The sequence below is a fragment of the Diadema antillarum genome, unplaced genomic scaffold, assembly GCF_040938485.1.
Source record: "Diadema antillarum isolate AM-2024a unplaced genomic scaffold, OU_Dant_1.0 seq00000720_RagTag, whole genome shotgun sequence".
In the NCBI taxonomy this organism is placed as follows: Eukaryota; Metazoa; Echinodermata; class Echinoidea; order Diadematoida; family Diadematidae; genus Diadema; species Diadema antillarum.
This window is the reverse complement of record NW_027271624.1, coordinates 2,329,349-2,340,295: the sequence shown is the minus strand read 5'-3', so window position 1 is coordinate 2,340,295 and position 10,947 is coordinate 2,329,349. Positions and strand designations below refer to the sequence as shown.

Sequence of the window (10,947 nt, the reverse complement as noted above, 5' to 3'; positions counted from 1 at the left end):
CATGCACACTCCTCGACAGTGGCGGGAAGTCAACATGTTTCCATAATGTGTTGTGTTTCGGCTGCTGGGTTGGTAATGCCACCCAACATCATTTTTAAGGATGCTTTTCCCGGAGGGAACCACACTCGAGATGGGCCACACGGCTGTGCTTACTCAAAGTCGGAGACCGGCTTCATCGATGGTGAGCTCATGAGAGGTTGGTTCCAGAAAGTCTTCTTGACATACTGCCCACAAGACAGGAGTAGAAAAGACCCAGTCCTGCTCTTTCAAGATGGACACGCATCGCACCATGACCCACTCCTCGTTCTGAAGGCAATTGAAGAGCATGATCTTTCTGGAACTGCGGTACTACACACAACGCATCTGTGGCAACCTCTAGATGTCTTTGTGTACAAATCCCTCAAGAGTCACATCGGGCGTTTCATAAAACTTCGTGGGTCATTCTGGATTCCGAAGGAGTTTCCGAGGATCCTCAAGACGCAATTTGAGCAATCCATGACCCTACATATCATCAAGAGAGGATTCAAGAAGTGTGGGATCTACCTTTACAATCCCAATGCAATTGGGAACAACTTGTAAGATCACGACTGATTCCTTCAACAGATGTTGACATTACTGCTCCTCCTGCGTACATGATGCAACCCAAGTGGCGGATGCCACAGTACCGGAAGAACGAGACCGTGAAGCCACAGCGCTGATGTGTCAGCAGAAGTACATCGAGAACAAGACCGTGAAAAACACGGCGCTCGCAGAGTTGTGGCAGCAGAAGTGCATCGAGATGCCATCGATCCCCAATGATGAATCGATTGAAGATGGCCCGTTAGATGAAGCTATTGGACCTGCGGCAGGACAGGAGCCACACAGAGAGCACCGTCAAATGGTTATGGATAAACCCCTCGTGAGGTTCGGTGAGGTGTCACCCGTGAAGTTACAGAGGCATTCTTCCCACAAGAATTCATACCACCTGGCAGGAAATTACCTATTGAGGGAGAAGTACGGCCAGAATCCTAACAACACAAGATCAAGAATGACTACCTCGAACAAATGAGAAAGATTCGACCTGGCAAGGTGCCCGCGTTGCCGAGCCCTAGCTGGTAAGTCGTTTCCCTTGGATGAGAGGCCATAATAATGGTTGACCCCCAGCTATGCAAGAACGTACCTTCCCGACAAGAAAGTGAAAATGGACATTTTCAGATTATTTTTTTTTTTGGTGAAAAATTTACACTGAAAAAATCACCGTGGTAAATTCCGCCAAGATCGAAGTTGCGTAGAGATCAACACAACTGGTGTTAATCTAACTCGTTGCCTGGTTAATGGTGCACGTTACGCCGATGGGTGATATGCCTGGCTAAAAAAAAATAAAATAAAATAAGTAAATACATAAAAAATCCTGGTAAAATTTACACGGAATATTTTACCAGCCATATCACCCATTGGCGTAACGTACACCATTTAGAAACTACCAGTCAACGGGGTAAAAGTAAATCCAGCTGTATTGATCTCCATGCAACTGCGGTCTTGGTAAAATTGACCACGGTGTTTATTCAATGTACGTTAAAGGTATGACTGATGTTTTATGTCACGCACACATAATGCTACACACAGTATGACTACATGGAAATATATCAGATGGCATATTCTTAATTGGTCTCGTCTTTTTCGTTTCTTTTTGTAGGCGATCCACCTTGCTACTGATATGGCCGATAAGCTCGGACGAAGATCAGCCGATGTGAAGGGCAAACTACTGTCCGACATTTGATGCAGCCTTTTCATGCGCAGGTGGCTGACTGGTGGCAAAATATTCATGATTTTCCTCATTTCCCATAGACATAATGACCAGACCAGACATCTTTGAAGAAAAAATGATCACTGGATTTTTTATTGTATGGAATAGAATGTATACCATTCAAAAGATAATGAAATAAACTTTCAGAAAACGCATGCCTTTTTGGAAAATATCCACGCAATGGGGAGATATGAATAAATCATTACAAAAATGTACCTGATTCTACTTGCATTTCCTGTGTTATAGCGAGTGTGTGAGTACACACACAATGCTAATGGCTGCGCGGAAGTTGTCATTATGCTTTCATGATCTTTAGAATTTGTTTCCAAGGCAACTTGCATGCTCAGTGGGTACCTTAACGTTAGCGTACATTAGGCCTTAGAGGCTGCCTTAAAAGAGTGAAGATGAAATGAATTGCCTTAACTAAGTGGTCGAGTCATGGGTAGGTTACGCTAATTTACGTGCTGCTCTCTCGATCGGGCTGAGTTCCCATGTTCCTTCGCACAGGGTCGACATCTATGAATTTTAATTATAAATGTGTTGATAAATGTGAGCTGATCAATTCACTGCTTCCGTTTGTGATTGTTTTTATTGTCTGCTTTGATTCGTCTTTTCCTCGTTACAGGATAATAATGCCAAAATTGTGTATTGCCTTCGGCTGCCAGAACCGTTTCACAAAGGGAAATGGCATAATCTTTCACAAGTAAGTTCCTTGAAATAGATCTAGATACCTCACTGTCAGAATGTTGTACACAGTTCAAGTTGGCTGCCATTTTTTTTTTTTTATTTCAACCATGAGGCTGCTGAACATTAAGCATGATTTCTATTTAATTTCAGTCATGTTTACCTTCTGATCGCTACCAGTCCAGAGCATGGCAATTTTCCTTATTCGCTCTCGGACCCAGAAATCACCTTTCACAGACTAGTAACAGAGTGGTAACAGAGGTATAAGTACGTAAATGTAAGGTACACTGGAACTTTTATACAAAGAGGCCATGTCCAACAAAACCCTGTTTTATGATATGGTCATTTCATTGGTCCTAAACTGCTGTGTGTTAGTTCATGTACACTAAACGTCTACACTTAATTTTAAATATTGTGTGTGGTATTTTCTTAATTTATGCAAGATTTATATTTAAAAAAATCACAAAATTTAGAATTGCGTGAATTTTGATGGTGGATATCATAACATCACATCATTGATGTGCTGGTTAAAAATCAGAATGGTATTTCTTGACCTAAAAACTATCCAAATTTTAATAAGCAGGGAAAAGGAGTCTAAAACAGATTTCTTTATCTCTAGCAGGTAGAGCTGCTACATTAAATTGATACATAACTTTTCCTGAGGATTGTTTCCCTGTTTTCTTCCTCTTAGACTCTACCTGTTCATATTTGTATTTTTTAATTTGTTACTTCTTGCTTTCTTTAGATTAGTTTTCTGTTATCAAATTTGAATATTTCAGTGATTTGAGAGAAAATTGTATTGCCAGTATTTCATTTATTTTTGCAGAAATTAAATTTTATGTTTTCTGTTGCAGGGCATAGAAAAAATATATCCTGTTTGGGAGCATAAACTCTGTTACTTAAAATTTTCAGTGAGATTTGTGACGGAAGTGTGCATTGCGAGTGTCTTAGCGCTCACACTTAATGGGTGGGGTCCAGAGGCGAAGTCCTGGCAGGGGTCTAAGTGGTATTGCCCACAGAAGCTCCTAGATTTTAGGCCTTTGAAAGTAAAAAAAAAAAAAAAACATCATTCTGAGGCTGTAATTATCTGTAGAATCTTTTAATTATTATCTTTTTAATTATCATTTTCAGATTTGTTTAGGAGACTTAATTTGTTTTCTGGGAACGACGTAATTGTGGATTTCTAGGCCCTGTTATGTCGTTTATAAGCAATATTTCATGTGTCCTTTTTGCTTCTCTTTCATACTATGCAGGAAGGCCTTGGTATTATCATAAGCCATGGACCTTTGAAAACATCAAAAAAAAAATTATTGATGAGGTCCAAGGAGAGGTTATGTCTTCAGTTAGAGACCTGTGTTTATGGACCTTGCAGACCATTTCTTTGAGCAGAACCTGGAAAGTTAAGACAATCTACTGGTCAAGAAAATTTCGGGACTTTTCATCAAAACTCTCCTGTATCACCATGGTCGGCTTTTCACCGACCGCTTTGTAAAGCACAACGAAGCCTCTTCACGACACTTGCTCACCAAGAAAGTGTCGTTTCTGGGTGAATAGGCTAATGTGGTGACGGCATAAAAAGCTGACTTGGGACTACCAACTTATTTAGTACCCAACCCCCCAAAAAAAATCTTTATGAAGTTTCATTAAACCATGCATTCACATAAACTTTCTTTTGCTGTTAACAACACTTTCTCGGTAAGCAAGTGTCGTGAAGAGGTTGTTTAACCCTAACCGGGCTATTTCTGATTTCTGGTCTAGTAAAAACGGGGGGGGGGGGGGCATTATGGCCCCCTTTAGATCTTGACTGCAGATCACGGAATCGTTGCAAAAACTTGCATACTCATAGAGCTTTACTACAAGTTTGTATTGTTATGTCTTTGAAAAATATATTTTTTTTTCTATTTCTAAATTATGCATATTTTATTCATAAAATCATTTTCTTTGTGTATAACTAACATAAGATAGCTCGCAGAATGTTAATCTATATATGGTGAAAAGAATTTGTTGGGACATTTCTAACAATTATCTACCAAAAAAGTGCCATAACAGAATTAACTTCTTATGTACTTTATCATTTCGTGAATTTCTTAGGTATTCCTTTGTTTTTTTACCTGTTATTTTTCTTTTTTTCAAAGAAATTTATTGAGGACATTTTTGCAATCAGAAACAGCATAAAATTAGTTAATTTCAACCAGTAAAAGTTAGAAATAATCACAAAGTTATGAATTGTGGTTGAAAACACAATTTGTATTGAAATTGTACATGAAACCACGAATTTGAGCGATCTTTCGTGTGACATGCAAGTACAAAATGTTGCATACATGTAACTTCAGAACCGCATGCCAGAGGTCAATATGGTCTCGAAAGATGTGGGAGACTTGAAAGTAAATAGTCAACCCCGGTTGTCAACGCAACGGTACATTGCAAAAATATACAAGCAATTCGCACTGTACTGAAGTTTTGCCACTCTTAGTATGGCGGATCGTGCTAAAAAAAACACACACCAAAAAGTTTTTTTTTTTTTCTTCACAGGATTTGGGTGTCTCTGAAGAAAGAGTCAGTGATGCAATAAGGGTTGTTTCTGAGACCCTGCACGGTAGGGATATCAGGTGTCTGCCTTCTAGGGCTACCCAGGGTAGATCAGGAGGAGATATGAAATCTCTCAGCCGTGAACAGGTAAGAGAGGGGGTTGAAGGTGAGGGCTCGTTAACAGTAAAATATGATGGGACTACAAAAGGACGGCTTGGCCACCTAACGGAGGTTGAAATACCTGCACCATCACGTAACGGGCATAACCCAGCAGGTTGGAGGGACATCTAAGGAATATGTGGATTCGATCCAGTCATCGTGTAGTGCCATTCGTGAAGACCTCATGCAGTCTGTTGAAAACACAATGACTGACAGATGTGCAACCAATGCTGCTGTGGATAGGATACTGGAAGAGACAACATCAAAAATATCAACTCTTTCCGTTGCGGAATGCATCCCAAAGACACCTTTGCGAAGGAGGCCTGCGCTGCTCTCAATAAACTTGGTGAGCATCAGGAAACAAACACGCCAATGCCATTTACTAGTAATCGGAGGAATGAGTGCAATGCCCAAGCACTTAAATACGCGCTCAGCATCCAAGTTGTTCCACGAATTACCAAGAAGGGCTGTGGTGAGGGAACCACTCTGCGCTCTTTCCGCCATGACCAAGGCCTGCCATCCTCACTTCCACGATTTGTTGGTAACAGTTTTAATATTGTTTTTCTTATTGCTAGCATTCTTTTTTTCATTGGTGGATGCACCGTTCAATATTTCAAGAAAGTCCAAAAACCTTCCAATGATCTGCACAGGGCCTTCGTCAATGCCCGGAATTCGCAAAATCAATTGAAGACCTGAATATAAGAATGACCCAAGTCCAATTTTTGGCCAAATTCAGTTTGACGTGGGAAATTGTAGCTTATGCATGGACTCATCTTGTGTATAAATGATAAATCCTAATTACCCCCAGAAGTGCCTGAAATGAATGAGTTAAATCTTATATCAATGTAAGAATGAAGGACTTGGGTCATTCTTACATTCATATTATAGCGCCCTCTCTCATCCTTCTCTCATCTCTATAGCAGAATATCATGTATATGAATCAAAGAACGACCCAAGTCCACCACACAAAATGGCCTCTCCACAACTAATGTAAATATTAATTGTCATATGTCCTAATTTGTATATACAATGTTGCCTTCCCATCACAGTTAAATAGAATATTATTGGACATAAAAAAGATAATAATTCTTTTCTTTTTTTTTAGTTTACTCGAAATGGTCTTCCATGGACTTGGGTCGTTCTTATATTCATATACTCAATTACATCTGCGATGTCTAGTGATCATAGACAAGATTGTTGCAGGTCCTTGGCTAAATCTTGTCAATGAAAACATGAATATTCTTGAAATGAACTCCAGTATGCAACGGCAAAGCAGTGTCTACAAAGATGGGTAAAGGACCCTCAAGGAATACTTCAAGAAGAGAAGACCATCTTCGAAGATACCATTCATCCAATGACGAAAGCTGTCTTTGGTGTTCCTCCGGAAGAGAAAGAACAAGTTCTTGCAATACTTCAAGTTCTCACCAGATCCATTTTAGATGTTATCAACAGGCAACTGTCCAGTCAACTTCCTGGAGGAGAATTCTGGGATCCCTCTCCAGATCTTCAAGAAGCGTCATCTTCATGCGTCGCACACAACATTAGCGGTGAACGCAATTTTTGAATGAGAGATTCACAACTGCTCAAAGCCCCAATCATTTCAGTAGGTATACAAAGTAGAGTCAAAGGTAATTTTCAAAGCCATAAAACCAAAAAATGGCTGGAGAGTAAAACTCAAAATGAGAAAAGAAAAATGATAGAGAGGGCCATCACTGAGGGAGCAAAGAAAAGAGAACGAGACAAGAGACAAAAACTTTGTTACCAAGAAAATCTGAAAAAGAGAGTACGAGAAAAGCAACAAAAATCTCAGAGAAAGAGGGTAAAGAGCGGGACAGGATAGAGGGAATTATCGAAACTGTCACAGAACATGGCCCGTGGGAGACCAAGAAGGCTGCTCTTGGAGCACTTGGAGAAATGTCGAAAACAAACGCATGAAATGTTCTGCGTAAGCAGTATCAGTTCCGCACTCGAATCCTAGAATATGACTTGGGAAAGCATGCCATCTAAAAAGCGAACCAAGATGACATCACTCAAATACTCTTCCCAAACAAATCTGCCATAGACATTGAGGAGGCAAATACAGTAGGCCCTATACTCTCCGCATAATCGGGTAGGCTTGGGCAGAGCGTTTCTTACCCGATTAACAGTGTTTAACAAAACCGATATACACACACAACAGAAAGGTAACTTCCCTAAAATAAAGTCACTTTTTAACAACAACAAAAAATCAAGCAAAATTATTTCGCAGGGGTATTGCTACACTTATTGCCTAACTTCTATGTGAGAAATAATGACAGTGATCTTTACAGTCATGCACGAGTGACCTATCAAACATCCACGACAATGGTCACTTTTCAAAAGTTACAAAAGTTACTTTGTGGGGTATGTGAAACATTCTACTTCTGGAGGATGTTTCAGTGATGTCGTTATTTTTTTTATATTTCATTGTGCCACCCCTCCCTTATATATACGATATATACGATTTGCGAGTAAAATAAGGGGAAAAAAATAAGCACAAGGAAAGTGAAAAAGTCGATCCCGATTAACACGATTAAGAAGCACGATAAGTTAAGATTTGCTGCGTTTTGATACGATCTAAGACAATCTGATGCGATTCGTGTCAATCGTAGCAAATTTTGAACCGTCCAAAAATGTTCTATTATGATTAACGCGATTGTCACGATTGCCCTTAAGATCTGATACGATTTGATACGATCTGATAAGATCACCACGATTGCTTCACAATTAAGACCACGATTTCAATCGTGGCGCAAATCGTGATAGTGGGAACCTCGCTTAAGAGAAAGAAGATGAAGAAAAACAAGAAAGGAAGAAGAAAAGAAAGACTGTTTGGGTCAGAGAGTGGTTGTTGCAAAGGACAGACATAGGTCAATATGAAAAGCTTTTGCAACAATTACATGATGGAGATGTCAAGAGCTTCAAGAACTTTCTTAGAGTGGAACCTTGCCTGTTTCAGAAGCTTTTATATAGGAACCATATGGTTACTTGTTCGCTAGCAGTGGCGAATCGAATAAAAATGTTAGCGACAACGTATTACGACCGTTTGCGAATTCTTACGAGTGTTTCGCGAATGTTTGCAACTGTAAGCAAAAATATAAATTCGCAAAATATAAATTGCGACAAGAAAAACTGCTTGCGAAAATAAAAACCGTTTGCGAACTGTCTTGCAAGTGTTTACGAACCTTTTTAGAGTTTTGCAACCCTTTACGAACCCTGGCGAAATCCCAAATTCCTCACGTTCGCAAACGTTCACCGCTCAGTGAGATACCACCTAGCGCTAGCGACTGTAGCTGGCGACATACTGGTACAACACAACACCGGTACAACACACTTGTAATGTTTTTCAAGTTAAACATGTCATTGACGCTGGTGGAAAAATTAGACCAGGGGCTCATTTTATTAGAAAGGGCTTAAATGCAGACGATTTAATTTCTCTTTATGAATTGTATGATAAGTTTCCAGCAGAATGGAAGGTGGTGAGAACAGGTAACGTGAGGGATCATATTTTGAGTGATAACCCTGCTGATGTTTTTGAAATTAGTCTTAATATAAACAAAAAAGTGTACCCCCTAGTATCAGTATCTTCAAAAATGATTAACAATATCTTTATTGGTACCATTGAAGATTCTTTTCTTTCAAAACACCCAGAAGTATTAGAATTAAACATGGATAGATCGGCTACTGCAGTTTGTTTTTCTATCCCTAGAATTTCAACACTAGACTGGAAGCTGAGAGAATTCCAATATAAGCTTCTGCACAATGTTATTTTTTGTAATGATAAACTTCACCACTTTGGAATAACACAATCAAATCTGTGCTCCTTTTGTAGGGAAGAGGTTGAAACATATTATCATATATTTTATGACTGTCCTTTAGTTTATCGAATATGGAACGAGGTAGGAAATAAACTAAAATTTCCTCAGTTTGTTGGTATAAATTGGCTTGATGTTTTACTTGGATTTAGGGAAAATATCAAACTCGATGCTTTGTTGAATCATGTGTTAATTTTGATTAAGCATATGATTTATGCTAACCGTAAAAGTGGAAGAGTTCCAACCTGTAAAGAAATATCTAGGGCAATCGCCACCTCAAAACAGTCTGAATATGAAAAAGCAACTGTACGGGATAAATTGACATTACACTACGCGAAATGGGAAAATTATACTTCATGAAATACCGGGTTTGATTATTGCATCCTGTTAAGACATAATATCTTTTGTATTTACCTCAGTCTCAATCTATTTAAAATGAATTGAATATCCTGTGTTTTGCTTTGCCCGCTCGATATACTGGTTCTTTTTCTCTGATCGTCATTATTAAAGCTGAATCAAATATTATCTGGTTATGAATCTCCACTTACCTAAGACCCAGAGAGATATTAGTTCTCATGATGTTCATAACTGGTGAATAGATCACATTTTAAAGATTTTGTAATTCCATCACCTCTCATGTTTCTTGTATTTGTTTTAGATAAAATCTTTATTCAGACTGGTGACTGAATCATGTCAAGTGTGTACAATTTATTAACGTTTAATCTATATTTTGTACAAAACCTTTTTGTTGTCCGTCAAACAGTGTAATATAGATATTTTGTGTCACTACAATGTAACAATGTTGATTGGTCTGAATAAAGGCTATAAAAAGCGTCAAAAATATCACGTAACGACCTCTTTACACACTGTAGTCGACCGATAGTATAGGCTACGGCTTATTTACCGTCAAAACAACGAAAATGTGTTCTAGAAACATCTGTAACGGATTTTCAAGAAAGGTAAATATGGGTTTTAATGTTAAGGATAGTATTTTTGAAGAAAACTAAAGTTATTTGAATTTCTTGCCTGTTTCCTCATTATTCTTGGTCAAGTGAGGCATATTCGATTTTTACGACTACGCGTATGCGCTTAGTCCTATGCGTTTACAGTTGTATGGTTGGTCCTACTACTCCTCGACCGCCTAATTTTTATTTGCTTGATAAGAATATTTAACACTGAAATTCACGTCAAAACTTGACCTACGTGATTGAGAAAATCCAGCACTATCAAATGTTGTTGTTCCCTTTTCAATTCGAAGTTTCAGTGCAAAAATATCGCCGTCGAACTTGAGTGGCCTCTTTTCAGCTCCCCACACCGCGGTGCCGCTCCTTTTTTAGATCGACCGCTGTTAAATTGTATTGACAATGCACATAAACCGAGTTGTATTGAACACCGTGTTGTACATTGTACGAAGCTTTTTAGAAACTTCCATAGAAATTACATTGAGGTTCGGTTAAGTATTCATTCTAAATTTTGTCCTTGATTCAAACCATTTATGAACAGTGAATTTTCGCGTTTTTCCACACATCCTCATCAACAGTCAAAGACAAAAGCCAATCCATTTTTATGTGCTCTGTAGCTGCGCGCAGTGCAGTGCGAACCGGTATGGCCTACTATAAGCGTTCTGTGCGCCAATACTATGTGGTCGGTTTAAAAAAGGGTGGTCGATGTGTAGTAGAGCTACCATAACTAGTAGAGTTTCATACCATTCAGTACGAGTACAACTAGACTAGTAGTAGTCGATTTTTGGGGGTCCCAAACCATTCATTATTCTTAATGCTGTATCCTTTTGTAAAAATGTCACATGTTTAATGAATTGGTTAAATAAACTTGAACTTGAACTTGATTCTTCTATTTCTAATTGGTTAGGCCTAGCCCTAATGTTACACTCCTCAGGCCTCAGCGTTCGCTTGCATGGTTTTCATACCCGAAGTAGACTAAACTGACGGGTCCCTG

The 10,947-nt window shown here is 38.9% G+C and overlaps 1 pseudogene; it reads left to right on the top strand.

Moving 5' to 3' along the window:
• Nucleotides 1-697: 697 nt before the first annotated feature.
• On the top strand, nucleotides 698-7,093 carry LOC139738057 (uncharacterized; annotated as a pseudogene).
• The last annotated feature ends 3,854 nt before the right edge of the window (nucleotides 7,094-10,947 follow it).